Genomic DNA, 15,014 nt, shown 5'->3' with positions numbered 1-15,014 from the left:
TAAATAGGTAACCTATTTACCATGGTATCCCTCCCCTGCGGCGGCTGCTCTTCATCTCCGGCTGCTCTTGATCTCCGTGAACGCACCCGCTGTCACATTGAAGCGCTTGAAAACACAGCACAACATTCCCTAATAACACTTGCAATGCATTATGACTTCAAAGGTATGACTTTAAGTCTATGACATTATTATTTATTGATTTTATTTTGTTTTATTTCTTTGCTCACCAACTGCCACGACAACACACTCGTTTTTTTTTTTTTTATGCAGTACTCCTGACGAACTTCACCCATTGACCGCATCGTACGGGCTCTTAAAGTAGCTTGTGTTGGAGCAGCAGGACAAGCTCGCCATCCCGCCCGCTGCTTTCCTGCTCACCAAAACACAACGCACCCAGGGGAGAGATACCATGGTAAATAGGTAACCTAATTACCATGGTATCCCTCCCCTGCGGCGGCTGCTCTTGATCTCCGGGTGCTCTTGATCTCCGTGAACGAACCCGCTGTCACATTGAAGCGCTTGAAAACACAGCACAACATTCCCTAATAACACTTGCAATGCATTATGACTTCAAAGGTATGACTTTAAGTCTATGACATTATTATTTATTGATTTTATTTTGTTTTATTTCTTTGCTCACCAACTGCCACGACAACACACTCGTTTTTTTTTTTATGCAGTACTCCTGACGAACTTCACCCATTGACCGCATCGTACGGGCTCTTAAAGTAGCTTGTGTTGGAGCAGCAGGACAAGCTCGCCATCCCGCCCGCTGCTTTCCTGCTCACCAAAACACAACGCACCCAGGGGAGAGATACCATGGTAAATAGGTAACCTATTTACCATGGTGATCAAAGAAATAAAACAAAATAAAATCAATAAATAATAATGTCATAGACTTAAAGTCATACCTTTGAAGTCATAAGAGCAGCCCCTGCGGCGGCTGCTCTTCATCGCCGGTTGCTCTTGATCTCCGTGAACGCACCCGCTGTCACATTGAAGCGCTTGAAAACACAGCACAACATTCCCTAATAACACTTGCAATGCATTATGACTTCAAAGGTATGACTTTAAGTCTATGACATTATTATTTATTGATTTTATTTTGTTTTATTTCTTTGATCACCAACTGCCACGACAACACACTCGTTTTTTTTTTTTTATGCAGTACTCCTGACGAACTTCAACCATTGACCGCATCGTACCGGCTCTTAAGGTAGCTTGTGTTGGAGCAGCAGGACAAGCTCGCCATCCCGCCCGCTGCTTTCCTGCTCACCAAAACACAACGCACCCAGGGGAGAGATACCATGGTAAATAGGTAACCTATTTACCATGGTATCCCTCCCCTGCGGCGGCTGCTCTTGATCTCCGGGTGCTCTTGATCTCCGTGAACGAACCCGCTGTCACATTGAAGCGCTTGAAAACACAGCACAACATTCCCTAATAACACTTGCAATGCATTATGACTTCAAAGGTATGACTTTAAGTCTATGACATTATTATTTATTGATTTTATTTTGTTTTATTTCTTTGATCACCAACTGCCACCACAACACACTCGTTTTTTTTTTATGCAGTACTCCTGACGAACTTCACCCATTGACCGCATCGTACCGGCTCTTAAGGTAGCTTGTGTTGGAGCAGCAGGACAAGCTCGCCATCCCGCCCGCTGCTTTCCTGCTCACCAAAACACAACGCACCCAGGGGAGAGATACCATGGTAAATAGGTAACCTATTTACCATGGTATCCCTCCCCTGCGGCGGCTGCTCTTGATCTCCGGGTGCTCTTGATCTCCGTGAACGAACCCGCTGTCACATTGAAGCGCTTGAAAACACAGCACAACATTCCCTAATAACACTTGCAATGCATTATGACTTCAAAGGTATGACTTTAAGTCTATGACATTATTATTTATTGATTTTATTTTGTTTTATTTCTTTGATCACCAACTGCCACCACAACACACTCGTTTTTTTTTTATGCAGTACTCCTGACGAACTTCACCCATTGACCGCATCGTACCGGCTCTTAAGGTAGCTTGTGTTGGAGCAGCAGGACAAGCTCGCCATCCCGCCCGCTGCTTTCCTGCTCACCAAAACACAACGCACCCAGGGGAGAGATACCATGGTAAATAGGTAACCTATTTACCATGGTATCCCTCCCCTGCGGCGGCTGCTCTTGATCTCCGGGTGCTCTTGATCTCCGTGAACGAACCCGCTGTCACATTGAAGCGCTTGAAAACACAGCACAACATTCCCTAATAACACTTGCAATGCATTATGACTTCAAAGGTATGACTTTAAGTCTATGACATTATTATTTATTGATTTTATTTTGTTTTATTTCTTTGATCACCAACTGCCACCACAACACACTCGTTTTTTTTTTTTTTATGCAGTACTCCTGACGAACTTCACCCATTGACCGCATCGTACCGGCTCTTAAGGTAGCTTGTGTTGGAGCAGCAGGACAAGCTCGCCATCCCGCCCGCTGCTTTCCTGCTCACCAAAACACAACGCACCCAGGGGAGAGATACCATGGTAAATAGGTAACCTATTTACCATGGTATCCCTCCCCTGCGGCGGCTGCTCTTCATCTCCGGCTGCTCTTGATCTCCGTGAACGCACCCGCTGTCACATTGAAGCGCTTGAAAACACAGCACAACATTCCCTAATAACACTTGCAATGCATTATGACTTCAAAGGTATGACTTTAAGTCTATGACATTATTATTTATTGATTTTATTTTGTTTTATTTCTTTGCTCACCAACTGCCACGACAACACACTCGTTTTTTTTTTTTTTATGCAGTACTCCTGACGAACTTCACCCATTGACCGCATCGTACGGGCTCTTAAAGTAGCTTGTGTTGGAGCAGCAGGACAAGCTCGCCATCCCGCCCGCTGCTTTCCTGCTCACCAAAACACAACGCACCCAGGGGAGAGATACCATGGTAAATAGGTAACCTATTTACCATGGAATCCCTCCCCTGCGGCGGCTGCTCTTCATCTCCGGTTGCTCTTGATCTCCGTGAACGCACCCGCTGTCACATTGAAGCGCTTGAAAACACAGCACAACATTCCCTAATAACACTTGCAATGCATTATGACTTCAAAGGTATGACTTTAAGTCTATGACATTATTATTTATTGATTTTATTTTGTTTTATTTCTTTGATCACCAACTGCCACGACAACACACTCGTTTTTTTATGCAGTACACTCTTAGAAAAAAGGGTACAATATAGAACCCTAAAAGGTTCTATCTGCTGGTATAGATTTGGAACCATTTTGAAGTGCTATATGGAACCTTTTAAAATGGTTCTTTGGAAGAACCCTGCATTAGAGGTTTAATAAAGAACCACCATGGTTCTTATATTAATGGTATAATACAGAACCATATTGGTTCCTCTGAAGAACCTTCTATTGAGGTTTAATATAGAACCATAAGAGTTACACTATTGAACCTTACAATTAACATTCTATGGAGGGTTGTTTGGTTCATCTGAGAAAAAACAAATGTATACCGTTAAGAGCTCTTCACATCCTTTAGAATCCCCCAACCTCAGAAGTGTAAGTGCTTTGATAAATCACTCAATTCAGGATGCCAACAATTTATTTATTAAACATTTATATAACAATTTATTGTTTTTACAGGTTAAACCATTAGAGTAGTTTCAGGTTTAGTTATATACAGTTTTACACCGTTTTATTCAACCTGTGTGTTTTTAATAATTAAACCATATTATTTACACAGTGAAAAAAAGGGTCTCGCAGCAAACTGGAAAATAAATCTATGCATCCCACAGATTTTCCTGAAACTTACACAAAATACATTTTCAAGAACATGTAATAGACCTTGAAAAAGCTGAGATAAAATGTATATTGAAACTGATGAACGTGGGTTTCTTTTTTCTTATTCATTTTTTGGTGGCACAAATTAGAAGAGCTACAGTACAGTATTTAGATCAGAGCTTATTATGAGTTTATGATATCTATAAATTAAGACTGAATGTTTATTAGTTTTTTGAGATCAAAACTTCTATTAAAAACAATTTACATTTGTTATAAACAATTAATTTTCTAATCAGCCATTTACATTTAAAATAAATACTTTTTTTTATATGTACAATTACATTTTTATATCAAATATTCTGTTTTTGTAATCAAATTAAATAGTTGACACAATAAATTCATTTAATTTCAGATTAAATGTTAAAATGGCATTCCATCAGATCAATATAATTATTCCCCAAGTAAAAGTGCAGTTATTTGACTGTACATCTTTAACACTGGCAAAGGTACTTTGTCAGAGATACTCAGCTTCATGAAGTACCTTTCCATGAAAGTCAGACAATTTTTTAGAGCTTTAGGATACTCAATGCCCAAGGAAAAATAAAGAGAAAAAATACATTCAACAGCAAGGGTGATATCCATTCCTGGATAATCACTGAGTATCTCAATTCCATCAACACAAACAGAGATGTCATCTGCTGCCAATGGGCTTGTTGTTCCCTTGAAAACGATAGTTGGCGTAGGTGATGGTGGTACCTGTATAGATTTTAAAATAATAATTAATAACTTTATTCAACAATAAATTATGTGAAATTGTACTTCAGCAGCATCTCACCATACCTACAAGCAGTGGCGGCTCGTGTGGTGGGGCTGCGGCTACTTTAAAGGGATTTCGTAATATTCCTCCCTTTAAAAACATTTTAACTGTCGGATCTCACTTAAAACAGCGAGGAACGTCTTAAACTCCTGTTAATTGCCTACAAGTCTCCCTCATAATTCATTAAGTACACATTTATGGCAAGCCAAATTAAGAGATACCTTTAAATATTTAACAGATATCTTTAAATATTTCAAAATATCCTTAAATCAGTTGAATATATCTTAAAATATTTTGAAATAATTAGAGATATCTTAACATATTTTAAGATATCTCAAAATGGTTTACAGATATCAGGAATTAATTTGGAGATATCTCAAACTCATTTTGAGATATCTCTAAATGATAATTTGACTTTGTATTTAACATTGAAAACATCAATTCAGTTAAGCTACATTTAAAAAGTAGAGCTCAATTAACTTACTTGGTCAACAACAAACAGATTTTCCCTCTCTCGAAACAAAGCTGGCAACAGCAACAATGCAGCATTCATTCTCAGTCCTACAAATAGGGTATCAGATCATATACAAAGTACAAAGCAAACGGAAGAATGTTGAGCAACCCTGGTCTGAGAGGTACAGGATCTTTGGCTTTGCATTCCACCAGTGCTCTCAGTTACATTCATGAATTCATTATTTGCTAAACTGCACAGATAAAGAATAGTTTAAATGATTTAAAGGTACCTAAAAAAAACACACACACGACTGTAGCTCTCCAGGACCAGGACTGACCACCACTGATACAAACGTTATTGTGGATTGGAGCAAAAAAATGTTAAGAACAGTATCAACAAAGTTTCTAAAAATCTGTTCATGCAGGTTTTTCGCATTGGTTTTTATGCCCCTGTGAGAGTTAAATACCAGCTATCTTCCCCATGAAATATTATGCTCCAAGTGTATGAAATGAAGTTGCATCATTTTCTGTTTAATAGTTATTTATAGATCCTATTCTGAGATAGGTCAAAACAATTTGATGTACAATAAATATTTCTTATACATTACCATTTCCCTGTGTCTTATCTGAAGCATCTTCAATGTAGGACATCACAGTAGTTAGAAGATGCCCACTAGAAAGTCTGAAAATAGCATCTACCATTCTGGATAGGCCACTCATTAGGTTCCGTTCCAAGTTTACTCCAAAACGTAGTTCTACTTCGTGCAACAGCTAAAATACAGATGCTAAAGTTATTATTATATTTATTTATTTATCATATGCCTTTATCCAAGGCGATATACACAGCTGTAAAAAAGAGTTGAATACTTACAAATAATGTAGTAGTTAAAAAAATCAATAAATAAAACAAAATCAAACTAAACTGAATGCGAGCAGAAAGAAGTTGCATGGGAAAAACCAGGAGCAGTGGAGTTTTGTAAAAGCTGGAGCAGGTGGATTGCTGATGCAGAAAGGTCACCTAGGAGGACTAATTAAAGTGATTATACATGCTTATAACTAAAAATATTAATTTCTCATCAATCACCATAGTAGAATAAAAACTAGTACCTACCAGTTTAGGATGCTTTAGGAATGGAAACAGACCAAGGACTTCTTCAGTGGACTTCTTCTCCATCATTCTTTCCCGAGTGTGTACAGTTCTATTCATGCTGTCACATATGGCTTCAATGTTCGGCCTCAATTTCGTTATTTCTTTTCTTATGGAGTCCAAGTGTTTGGCAATACTATGCTCGTCTTCTCCTGGGAACTCCTCACTTTGCATCTGCAATATGTATCATAACGTTAAGTAATTCAATACTTATGATCAGGCATTTACTGCATATATTCTCTGTGCTTTTCTTTACTCTGGAAAAATGCTAAAGATCAAGTACTCTCCATGAAAGCCAATTAGCTAATAAACTACACAATCGCATGTATGTACATATATAAAGTATGTAATTCTATTTCAATCTATTTCTGTCAATGCAGATCCAAGAGTTAGGCTTACAGATTCTCTTCTCTTTTTCATGAGCGGTTGCTGTTGCTCTGGTGCACGCTTCCTTCCTCGACCCACAGCACCAAACTTTTTTTTCATGTCTTCTACAGTCTCCACTGAAATAAGTGTCTTTCTCTCTTTTTTGAATTTATTTCTCAGTATTTCAAGTAGAGTAGCCTGAAACAATGATAGAAAGTTAAACCTATGTCCATTATCTGGCTATAAAAAATACATATCAACTAGTAAAAATATATTTAACGCTGCATAATTTTGACAAATTAATGTTTATTCGACTATTTCTTTTATGAATATAACTACCAAATGTATACTCACATATCCAGTTTGGCTGTCATCCCTTAGAAATCTGTACTTACAGCACAAAGTACTTAGCACAGTACTGTACATTATGTGGTCTGGATACCTAAATATACAGATTAGAAAATAATATAGGCATATGAATTGTAAGTGAATTGTAAGAAAAATATATATTTGAGAAATAATGTCATGAAATACAGTTGCATTTTACAATTGCTTTAATTTACAAAAAAAACATGCTGAAAAGCATTATGAAAATGAATTTAATAAAACTTTTTCTCTTGAATAAAATATTGCTGTTATGATAGATTTAAAAAAAAAATAGTAATCATTTTAAAAATGAATATGCTATTTTATGTTATGTAATTATTCTAAAATTGGTTGCCTATGTATCTAAAACAAACACCGAAATCTCAGTTCTTACAGCGTATATTTGCTGAGGTCATCATACAGAGTCTGTATTAGAGCTGCACGAAGGGCAGATTTGTCTTTTGATTTGAAACCAATGTCCTTTCTATCAAGGGCCATCTGTACAACTGGAGGAAATATAGACAATGTATAACATGCGGTCCAAACATGAACACTTGTTGAGGTTTGTGGCACTTCTCTGCATTCTACTGGTAGCACCTTCTCTGAAACAATATGCTCATTTGCTTTTGTTCTATGAAAATACAAAAAACAACAAAAAAAACAATATTTCATAATTTTAATTTTCTACACAGAAGTTTAAAACCATACATTCCCAGTCCTCATTTTCAGGAATTAAACTAGTGAAAATACCTCTCTCTCTCTCTCTCTCTCTCTCTCTCTCTCTCTCTCTCTCTCTCTCTCTCTCTCTCTCTCTCTCTCTCTCTCTCTCTCTCTCTCTCTCTCTCTCTCTCTCTCTGTGTTTCCATAAAGAAATGTACTCCCATAATATACATCTTTCTTACAATACAACATTACAATACAAAAAGCGTACTGGTAGTAGTAATTTATACTTTTCAAAGTGATTCCTGTATAGTATGTGGTATTTAAATGTAAATACTAAAACACAACAATAGACTAACATAATGTATAATATATTTGTCATTACATACCTTTTAAGGTTCTCGAGAGCCTTTAAAAATTTGACTTGGTCCTTCATAGTTCGGAAGATCTTTCCAATCATATGTTCTGTCAGACCTAAAAGAGTCTCACCATCTATTTCTTCACCTAATGAACAAAAAAACATAAAATTAATCAGAAAAATAAGCACCAATGTTAACCTGCCATTGTAATTAATATCACAGTTTTAAATGCAAGCAGTACCTTATACACAGTATGATGAGGTGCAATATATAAACATCCATCACTGTCTTCATAAGCATCTAGTGCATGGTAGTCAACTTCATTGCCAGGTGTTAATGTACACCACTCATGCAAAGCCTCTATTTTGAAGGCATGAAGGTGAGAATTAAATTCCAGAGCAAAATACAGTTTCCCACACAAAATCCATGTACACCTAAACTGAATGATATGCAAGATTTTGAAAAAAATGGGTAAATCCTCATGGACTACATCGACAATGAAGTAATCCTTGACTTCGTATTTCACGTGATCCACAGTTAGTTTCTTTACTTTCAGTATGGTTTCATCAGCTTCAAGTTCACTGGCTTGAATATTGCATTTTTCAAGAATAATGTCTTTCAAAGATGTAGATGATAGCTGAACAACACAAGACCCTTCTTGCTCATATGACTGATGCAAAGCATCTGCACAACAAAAATCCCAACACTGTCTTTGTTGATGTCTTTTTGCTAAAGTAAAGCAGATGTTCCGGAAGTTCCACACATTTCTTGCAAGCCGCTTAAAGTACTGGTGCTTTCCTTCAAAACGTAAGCACCAAAGTGATCAAAGTGGTCCAAATTCAGCTAGCAATCTGGGGTAGTGTACCAAGTAATGCAATTTTGGTATAAAATTACCAGGATACAGTCTATAAAATTCGCTGAGAAATTCTCCAATTAAAATCTGCAAATGTGAAAGTGACGACTTTTTCACAACAGGAGACATTACAAAGTCTACTATTTCACGCACCGGCGTAGATTTAGCTAGGGACGGTAGGGACATGTCCCTACCAATGTCAAGGGACCGTTGAATTGTCCCTACCAATAATTTTGATAAATCTTAAACGTCTTTTGTCAAGTCATTTTATCTGCTCCACAAAGGGTTAACTCTCTCAAGCCCCCCGCCCCTCCCCCTCGTTAGTCCTCCCTCCTCCAAAAAAAACAAAACAAAAAAAAACGCTAATTTGATTGGCTTTGGCCCTTCCATACTGCATCACTGTAACACGGACTCAGTGCGTGGCTGACGTCAGGGACCAGCAGAGTGTGTTGTTTTCATTGAAGTGCGAAAGTGCACAAGGACTCGGGAGTGAAAGGTAAATCTCCGGGTTTAAAATAAAAAAAAAAAATTCTAGTCATTCTTAAACGGTGTACATTGTGCCACAATTTTCACATTTATTTTAAAAAATAAGAATAAATATAATCAGTTTAATTCGATGTTTGTGTTTGTTGGTTAATGCGTTGTCATATTATTTCAATCCTCCTTCCTCCCTTTGTAACTAACTTACTCCTTGCTTGATATTTTTGTATCGTGTGTGTAAAAAGCGAACACGAACATATGTATTTGATTGAATGGACAGTGTGACTATCCAGGCGGCTAAATAAATGCACTATATTATATAGGCAGTAATAAAAAATATATAAAAAATCAAATTAATGGTGGGGGGGGGACGGGGGACAACGACAGATATACAAATAAATTTCAGTGTGGCGTGAGTAAAAAAAAGGTTGAGAACCGCTGGTTTAGGCTGGACTCTGGAAAGACGCTCATCTGAAGTTGCCGCTTGCCGGTCAGGCTGATATGAGTGTGAGCCACTGACTGAATGAAAGCCAGGTGCCGCGGCTGAAGGTATTGTCAGCTCGTCAGCAACATAGTTTGAGAGAATAAAGCTACCTACCTACCTACCTATTACGTTAGCGACCCATTGCTAGCTGCTAACCCAACGTCCTTGGTGGCTAGCTAGCTTGTTTCACAGCTAAATCATTATGTGTGTGTGAGAGAGAGAGAGAGAGAGAGAGAGAGAGAGAGAGAGAGAGAGAGAGAGAGAGAGAGAGAGAGAGAGAGAGAGAGAGAGAGAGAGAGAGAGAGAGAGAGAGAGAGAGAGAGAGAGAGAGACTTTTGACTTTTAAGATCCTTTATTAAACCATTCCAATTAAAATCCATTCAATAACAATAATAAGGTAAAACACGATTAAGATACTTGCTGGCTCCTGGGAACAGCCGAAACCTCCCCAGAGCATCAGCATAAAATCCTAAAAAACAACATCATGTTCTCCTTTAAAACCAGATTTTAACCAAATAAAAGGATCATAAAATATAAATAAAACACAAAAAAGCCAATATTAAAAAACTAAACAGTGTTTTCCTGTAAAAACAGTAAAGTGATAAAAACACTGTAAAAACAATAAAACAAAAATAAATTCAAACTAGAAATTAAACAGCAGCTCTCCCTCCTCACTCAATGAGCACAAGGCGTCTCCTACACACCACCTCTCCTGAAAGCCCTCCAGGTTACTGACCATTTTAAAATAGTTAAAATCCACCATTACCCGGCTGACAACTAAAATACGAAATAATCTGGCAGCATCTGCTAGCCCTGCCTCTAAAATCTTATTTTTCCTAGATTTTAAAATGGCCAATTTTGCCTGCCCTAAAATAAAATTAATTAAAACACACCTATCCCTATTTTTAAAACTATACGGGAACCCAAAAATAAAAGTATCTTTGCTGAAAAACACCCCAAGGATCTGCAGGAGCCCCTGCAAGAGGTGAAAGAGCGACCCCAGCCTGACACAGTCAGTGAATGTGTGAAACACGGTCTCCTCCTCCCCACAGAAGCAGCACTCAGCACTGATGCTGGGGTCCACTCTGTGGAGGAACCTACCGGTAGATACGGCACAGTGCAGGATCCTCCACTGCAGGTCCCCTGCTCTCTTGCTTAAAGGCAGTTTATACAGCACCCTCCATACTGGCTGTCTCTCTTCTGCTACCTGCAAATGGCTTCTCCATTTTGTGTCCACAGTCCCTTTTAGGTGGCTGGACTGGACTGTTTTAACATGCAGCTTGTATAGTTTTTTCCCCTCTGCTTCTTGGAGTGCTATATTTTTAACTCCCTCCATATTCCTTATTCTCTCTCCATCCCTACCCTCTTCCTCACCTAAACCTGGGGATAAAAAAACTGTGGGAAAAAAGGGGTCCCCTCCCTGATCAGGCCCCCCAGCTATTCCCTCCCCCAAAGCCTCCTTGAGCTTTGGTGAGAGAGAGTTTTTCAACTCGTGAATCATCTTCTCAGCCAGCCTCTCCGAGTGCCAGCCCAGCCGCCTAGCCAGCTGAGCTGCTGAGATCCAACATGGGGGCCCTGACACGATCAGGTGAGCCAGTCGGGTTACACCAGCCCTGACAAAACTGGTACACAGTGCCCCCGACTGAAAAAACTGAATGGGAAAAAGGGGATTAAAGAAGAGGGGTTCCTCCAGTAGAGACTGACCTGTCACCGACCCCTCCTCCCTCTCCACGCTTACTGTCTGCCACACTTTAAAAAGATTCACATAAAAAGAGGGGAGACCTGTCTTGTCTAGCCTGGAGAAATCAATTAAAAACAAACTGCGATCTAACCCCATTCCTCCTACCCGTCTTAGAAAATAAAAAGCTATCTCTCTCCAGTGAGCCCCTTCCTCGGCGTACAGGAGCCTCTTCACTGCCTGCAGTCTGAAAGCTGCCACCCTGCTGGCAATGCTGACCAGGCCTTGCCCCCCTTCATCAGTGGGGAGGTACAGGACTGCCGGCCTCAACCAATGTCTCCCGCTCCAGAAGAAATCCAGCAGTACTCTCTGAATTTCCTCTACCATTCCCCGTGGAGGGTCCAGGCACACCAGCTTGTGCCATAACATAGAGGCCACCAAATTATTGATGACCAGGACCCTCCCCTTGAATGACAGCTGAGCCAGCAGCCCCTGCCAGCTGAGCAGCCGCCCCTTCACCTTCTCCACCAGGCCCTCCCAATTCCTCTGCATGAAAAGCTCTGTCCCAAAGAACACCCCCAGCACCTTAATCCCAGTCCGATCCCACTGCAGGGCCTGAGGCAGCATGGGGGGACCCCCCTCCTGCCAGCTGCCTGACAGAAAGGTGTTGCATTTTTCCCAGTTTATCCGTGCTGAAGATGCTCTCTGAAACACTGCCAAGCTCTCCTCCAGGACCTGGACGTCCCCATCACTGCACACAAACACATTCACATCATCAGCGTAAGCTGATACTTTCACAAAGACAGGGACGGGTGAGGCAGGCACCGCCCAGCCAGACAACCTGCCCCTCAGAAAATGCAACAGTGGCTCTATAGACAATGAATACAGCATGCCAGACAGAGAGCAGCCCTGTCTAATGCCCCTGCTCACCGAGAAAGGTTTGCTCAACCCGTTATTAATCTTTAAGACACTAAAAACATTTGAGTATAAAAGCTCTATGTAAGAAATAAAAACAGGGCCAAACCCGAAGGCTCTCAGGACTTTCACAAGGTAGGTGTGGTCGACCCTATCAAAAGCCTTCTCCTGATCAAGGGAGACCAATCCCACATTAAAATGACATGTTTCACTCAGGGTTAAAAAATCTCTAATTAAAAACAGGTTATCAAAAATAGATCTTCCTGGGATACAATATGTTTGATCCCTATGTATTACAGTACCTATACATTTCTTAACCCTATTTGCGATACACTTGGAAATTATTTTCGAATCGGCACATAACAGCGAAACTGGTCTCCAGTTCTTTAAAAGGCAGAGGTCTCCTTTCTTAGGCAGCAGTGTGATCACTGCCCTGCGGCAGCTGAGAGGCAGTTCTTTTCTCTCCAGACTTTCCTTCAGCACCTGGAAGAAGTCCTCTCCGATCACTGTCCAGAAATGTTTGAAAAACTCAGCGGGGAGGCCATCTATCCCAGGCGCCTTCCCGCTGGAGAGCTGTGTCATCGCAATGGTCAGTTCTTCAAAGGTCAGCTCTTTGTCCAGTCCACCCTGCTCCTCTTTGCTCAGGCTAGGTAGATCCTGGAGCAGGGTCTCTATGTCATCTTGATCACACTGTTCTTTTGTGAACAGCTGCTTGTAGAACTGCACAGCCGCCTCACTGATCTCCTCTCTGCTGTGTAGTTCTCTGCCGCAGGGCGTCCGCACACACCTCAGCTGCTGGCTATATGCTCTCTTCTTCTCCAGGCCAAAGAAGAAGGAAGTGGGTGCATCCATGTCCCTCAGCGCCACGAAGCGAGAACGCACCAACGCCCCCTTCACCTTCTCCTCCAGCAAGCTGCCCAACACATGTCTTTTCTCTTTTATTTTTTGAAAGGTTTGCTCATTAGAGAGATCCCCATTATTCTCTATGTTTAGAATGTCTCTCTCTAACTCCCTGACTGCCTTGTCCAGTGACCTGGTAGCCTCCAGGGTGTACTGCTGACAAAAAATTCGAATTTGCTTTTTCCCAATGTCCCACCACTGCCTTAAATCTTGATAATTGTTTTTTTGATTTTGCCAAACTTTCCAAAACTCTTTAAAAACATTTCCAAATTTACAGTCTTTTAATAATTGAATATTGAAATGCCAATAAGAAGATTTGTGTCCTTCAGTTGGAATAAGTACACTGACTAACAGGCAGTGGTGGTCCGATAGACTGTTAGGAATTATGCTTGCCCCTACAAAAAAATTGAGGTGACAACGAAATGAATAAAACTGATCCAGTCGTGCTCTAGATGTATAGTTGTTACGGGACTGGGACCAGGTGTACTGTCGGGCTTGAGGGTGCAGACACCTCCAAACGTCAACCAGGTCACCGGACTGTAAAACTGCAGTCAGCTCTCTGGAGGATTGAGGATGTGGCTCTTCAGTATTCCTATCTTTAGTAAAATCTATAGTGCAGTTAAAATCACCCGCAACCACTAATACGTCATTATTACTGCATTTTAAAATGTTTCAACTTGTTAAACAATAAAATTCTGTCTCTTCCCGTATTTGGTGCATAAATATTTATAAAAGTAAAGTTAAAACCAGCTATTTGTGTCTCTACTTTTAAAAGCCGCCCCTTCTCAATCTCTTCTACGTGCTGTACACTGACAGGCAGGTCTGATTTAAAAAGCACCGCTACTCCCGCGCTGGTGCTGGAGCCGTGACTGAACACACCCTGACCGCCCCACTCTGACAGCCAGACCGCCTCACTCTCCTGTTCAATATGCGTCTCCTGCACCATCACAACCCCAGCCCTTTTCTGCTTTAAAAATTCAAATAACTGTGCTCTTTTAAAAGACTGTCTACAACCATTAACGTTAAAAGAAATAAAAGTACACTTTTCCATGGTGGATAAAATATTTAAGACCATCAAGTTAAAACAAACACTAAAAAATACAATGTTCCTTTTTTAAAAAAAATCCATTTTAAAATAAAGTTTTTGATCGTACCATCATTTTCTTAACAGTCTGCACTACTTTTTTTAAACGGTACCTCTTCTGCTGATCTAGCTCCTCAAGCGTTGACTTCCTGGAGACTATATGCGCAGAATGTAAAAACAATTTTAAATCGGGAAAAAAACTTTTAATGTCCACTCCCCTCTTACCTTTGGTACTGTCGAGAAAGTTGTTAATGTGCTGCAGTGTATAGAGTTTTCTCCTGACGGGTTGGCTGTCAGGGACGTCCGAGATTAACGAGGAATCAGAGAGCCCCTCGTCATCCGACTCGTACATGCCCTCATCTTGTTCGCCATCCGCCCCGTCCTCTTCAGCGGCCTCGCTGCTCTCCACAGCCACAGCTTCAGCTTCAGTGCCCCCTGTCTTGTAGCCAGACTGGGGGAGATCTGTGATTCTGCCTCCTTCTTCAGGGAAAGGTGGCACAGCCTCCGGGGAAGACGTCAGTTCCCCCTCAGGCATCGGTTGTGGATCGCCTCCGCTCTCCGCAACTTTCACGCCGGGAGGCTGAGTCTTCTCACTGCTGCTCACAGATACAGACCCAGAGTCCTGCCTTGGCTCTCCTTCCTCAGAGTGCTTGTTTT

Source organism: Acipenser ruthenus, unplaced genomic scaffold (genome assembly GCF_902713425.1).
Source record: "Acipenser ruthenus unplaced genomic scaffold, fAciRut3.2 maternal haplotype, whole genome shotgun sequence".
In the NCBI taxonomy this organism is placed as follows: Eukaryota; Metazoa; Chordata; class Actinopteri; order Acipenseriformes; family Acipenseridae; genus Acipenser; species Acipenser ruthenus.
Note: the sequence above shows the minus strand (reverse complement) of the source record.